Here is a 5299-nt window from a genome sequence, read left to right on the forward strand (position 1 = left end):
CCTCAGCCTCCTGAGTCGCTGGGATTACAGGCACGCACCACCATGCCCAGCTAATTTTTTGTAGTTTTAGTAGAGACGGGGTTTCACCATGTTGACCAGGACGGTCTCGATCTCTTGACCTCGTGATCCACCCGCCTCGGCCTCCCAAAGTGCTGGGATTACAGGCTTGAGCCACCGCGCCCGGCCATCAATTCTCTTTTATGTAAGATGTGAATAACACTAGTATCTAACTCATAAGTTTCTTGGAGGATTGTGCTAAATAACAAATCGGAACTCTATAGATAAGTGTATCATAGCATTTAGATGTGTAATTATCATTTTTAAAACAGAATAATATGGTCCTCTTTATAATCCTATAATCTGTGTAGACAATGCCATAAATACCAGCAGCTAATTATTGAGTATTTTTTATTATTTTCTAGCTATTTTAACTTCTCTTTGAAGCAGAAAAATATAATTCCCCAGAATAGGTGTTAAAACATTCAAGCTTGCCATACTGCCATGAACCAAAAAAAGGACAAACCAATTTCTGTATGAATTAACTGCCTGTCAGATTCACTGGATAGAGAAATTCAGTTTCTTTTATCCACATTTAATTATTTACTTGGAATATCTAAAATAGATACCATATGCTTTGTCCTTGACACTACTCAAAGGCTGCTAAGAAGGATAGAAAGTTTTAAATAAGAAATGTATATTTTGCATTGTTTAAACACAAATTTGGGCTTTGACAAGTATAGACAGTTTTTATTGATTATGCAACTAACAAAACCAAACATAATATAGATGCACTATATTTTTCAGAAAACACAAACTTTTCATCACATGATACATATCATAGGACATACAGTTTTTATTATATAACAGCATGTATTATTTTAGCCCTATGTATTTTCACTATAGATTTACCAGTCACTCTGACAGTAACTCAAAACATCATAGGCAAAAAACATTTATTATGGTGCCATTGAAATTATCAAATCAATTGTGAATAACTCATAAGATCAAAACTAAAAATATTATTAAGGACACAGTAGTATATCTGCATATTTTAATGATTTGTGAAAACCAAAAATGATAGTTTTGAAGAATATTTTACAATTTCCCATGTATAAAATAAAAAGGAAATGCCCATGTATAAAATAAAAAGGAAATTTTGTTATTATTTAATCCATACTATGATTAGAGCCAGGTTAAAAATAATTGAAAAGACAAAAATGATTAAGATTGCAAATTTTATGTTATGTGTATTTTACATTAATTAAAAAATTAATTGAAAAGACTTTTCACTTCTGCCTAGGATGTAGAATGCCAGTAAAAGTTTCACTATATTTTAACCACAAGTAAAGTGCTAGATGATCTTTAAAATAAATCATAATTTTCTTGAAACCCTCAGAGAACTGAGGTAATATATGGAGTAAGTAACTTAGTGATAAGACAGGTATATCTTATGAAAAACAGAATGAAGAAAACACTGCCTCACGTGTGGCAAAGCAAAGTGAAATGAGTGTCATATGAAAAGAAGAAGGAGGAGCTGGAGGAGGAGAAGGAGAAGAAGAAGAACATAGGTAAATATTTATTGACTTGCTAATGTCTGAGTGTGCCCTAGCGAAAGTGCAGAGAATCACCAAGTGCTTTCAATAAAAGGGGAAATAGCACCTATGTGCAGCCATTTGTACATAGAATACTAGTAGGTATTCAGAAGAAGGGCTGAGACAAAAGTGTTAAGACACACAATAAGAAAAAGTGTGTCTTTATTAAATGGTGTCAGCAAAACTGGATATCCATATGGAGAAGAACGATATTAGACCCTGATTTTATACCACATACAAAAATCAACTCAGTATAGATTACAGACTTCAATGTAAGACTTTAAGCAGTAAAATTACTAAAAGAAAATGAGAAATTTCCCATGATGTTGATCTAGAAAATGATTTTTATATGTGAACCCAGAAGTACAGACAACAAAAGCAAAAATAAACAAGATTACATCAAACCAGAAAGTTTCTTCACAGCCAAGAAAACAACAGAACGAAGATACAACCTACAGAATGGGAGAAAACATTTGTAAACCATACATCTAATTAGGAGTTCATATAAAAAATATATAAGAAACTCAATGCAATAGTATGGAAACAACCCAATTTTTAAAAATGGGCAAAGGATCAGAATAGGCATTTTCCTTAAAAGAAGACATACAAATGGCCAACAGGCACATAAAAAAGTACTTAATATCCCCTAATGATAAGGGAAATACAAATAAAAACCACAATGAGATATCACTTTATACTTGTTGAAATGGCTATTTTAAAAATGATAAAAGATAACAAGTGTTGAAAAGGATTTGTCTGTCATTTGTTAACTGAAATGGAGAAAGGGGAACCCACATACACTGTTGGTACAAATGCAAATTAGTGTAGTCATTATACAAACCAGTATGGAGGTTTCTCAAAAAATTAAAACTAGAGCTACCATGTTATCCCGCAATCTCCCTACTGGTTATATATCCAAAGGAAATAAAATCAATATCTCAAATTGATATATGTAATTCCATGTTCATTACAGCATTATTTACAACAGCCAATATATGAAATCAACACAAGTATTCATCAAGGGATGAATGTCTAAAGGAAATGTGGCATGCAAACACAATGAAATACTATTTACCCTTTAAGAAGAAGGAAATTCTGTCATTTGTTACAACATGAATAAACCTGGGAAATATTTTATACAAAGCCAGGCATAGAAAGACAAATACTTCTTGTTCCCACTTACATGTGGAATCTAAAAACAAACAAACAAACAAACAAAAAATGTTGAACTCATAGAAATGGAGAGTTGAAGGATGTTTACCAAAGGCTGTGATGCATGTGGAGATACACTGAAGAGCTGTTGGTCAAAAAGTACAAAATTTCAGTTAAGTAGAAGAAATAAGTTCAAAAGATCTTTAGTGCAACATGATGACTATAATTAATAACAATGTATTGTATCCTGAAAATTACTAAGAGAGATTTTAAGTGTTCTCACCACACATGCACACAGACACACACACACACTCTGCTTCATCCAGTTCAATTAAGCCTTCAAAACACTAATTGTCATTTCAACAATGTTCATATTATCTTCACCAGGAGATTATCAAAAACCATCTTTCTTTGCTAATCCAAAAAAGTCACTCCTCATTCATTAAAGTTTTATCATGCGATTTCAGCAATTCTAGTCCTTTTGTGATTTCTACCACATCTTCAGTTACATTCTCCACTGAAGTATTGAACTTCTCAGTCATCCAGGAGAATTGTAATCAACTTATTCCAAACTTCTGTTAATGTTGATATTTTGACTTCTAATGAATCAAGAAAGTTCCTAATGGAATCTAGAATAGTGTATTTTTTTTCAGAAGGTTTTCAATCAACTTTGCTCAAATCCATCGAAGCAATCACTATCTATAGCAGCTATAGCCTTAGGAAGTGTATTTCTTAATAACAAGATTTGAAAGTTAAATTATTCCTTGATCCATGGGCTGCTGAATTGAAGTTGCATTAGCAGGAATGAAAATGACATTATTCTCCTTGTACATTTCCATCAGAGCTCTTGGGTGATCAAAAGTATTGCCAATGAACAGCAATATTTTGAAGTGAATCTTTTATTCTGAGTAGTAGGTCTCAACAATGGGCTTAAATTATTCCATAAACTATGCTGTTAGCAGATGTGCTATCATCTAGGGTTTGTTGTTCCATTTTTAGAGCACAGGCAGAGAAGATTTCACATAATTATCAAAAGCTCTAGGATTTTCAGAATGGTAAATAAGCATTGACTTTAACTTCAAGTCACCAGCTGCAATCGCCCCTAACAAGAGAATCAGCCTATCCTTTGAAGCTTTGAAGTAAGCAGTTGATTTCTCCTTTAGCTATGAAAGTCCTAGATGGCATCTTCTTCCAATACAAGGCTGTTTTGTTTACACTGAGAATTTTTTGTTTAGTGTAGCTACCTCCATCAATGATTTTAGCTAGATCTTCTGGATGACTTGCCTCAGTTTCTACATCAGCACTTGCTACTATAACGACCTTTTATGTTGTGGAGTTGGCTTCCTTCTTAAACTGCATGAACCAACTGTAACTTTTGAATTTTCTTCTGTACCTTTCTCACCTCTCAGTTTTCAGATTATTAAAGAGAGTTAATGACTTTCCTCCAATAACTTACTGAGCTAAATGTTGGGTATAAGAACTTTGGCCTATCATGGCTTTCAACCTACCTTTATCACTAAGCTTAATCATTGCTAGCAAACACTTAAGGGCCATTGCAGTTATTAATTGGCTTAATTTCAAAATTGTTGTGTCTCAGAGAATAGAGAGGCTTGTGGAGAGGGAGAAAGACAGGAGAATGGCTGGTTGATGGAACAGTCAGAACACACAAAACATTTACCAATTAAGTTCACAGTCTTATGAGGGTGCAGTTCATGGCACCCAAAAACAATTACAATATTCACATAGAAGAACACTAATCATAGATCACAATAACAAATATAATAATGCTGAAAAAATTTAAATATTGCAAGAATTTCCTAAATGTGATACAGAGACCCAAAATGAGTACCTGCTGTTGGAAAAATGATGCTGATTAGACTTGTTTGATTCAAGGTTGACACAAGCCTTTAATTTATATTGGAAAAGTAATGTCTGCAAAGTACAATAGAAGTAAAATGCAAAAAAAAACATGATATGCCTGTATCTCAACTCAGTATCTTCAAATCTTTGTCCAGGCACCCCTGCTCTCAACTTCTTCCTTTTCTGTTTTCTCACTACTGAAATTAGAGTATATCAAAACAAAAACAGAGCAATAGTTTTCTGCTTCTCCCAATCTCTACATGTTCTTCTTCCTAATTTTATTACTTTCATGTAAGCTGTAAGTTTATCTTCTTCTCTCCATGTGCCTGTCCTTCTAGTTTATATCTTCATTGTCTTATTTACTGTAAATGTTAACAGAACTTTAGCTTGCCTCCAGTCTTGTTTCCTCCAGTAACTTTTCACAGTCATGTAACTCAATCTTCTATTTAGACACCAGAATGTGTGTGTGTTTATGCATGTGTTTATATTATTATAAAATATTACCCTACAACTCTGAATTTTAAAATCCCTTAACAGAGTATGCTCTTTTTCAAAGTACAATTTGTATCATGGCATAAAATATCCTTTATGATAAAATTCCTGTTCACATTTTGATGATTCACTTCTTGTGCTTGCTTATGCTGTATCAATGCTGAATTATATCCCATTTTTATTGTACCATAAACTGGGCTTCT

Source organism: Cebus imitator, unplaced genomic scaffold (assembly GCF_001604975.1).
Source record: "Cebus imitator isolate Cc_AM_T3 unplaced genomic scaffold, Cebus_imitator-1.0 Scaffold361, whole genome shotgun sequence".
Lineage (NCBI taxonomy): Eukaryota > Metazoa > Chordata > Mammalia > Primates > Cebidae > Cebus > Cebus imitator.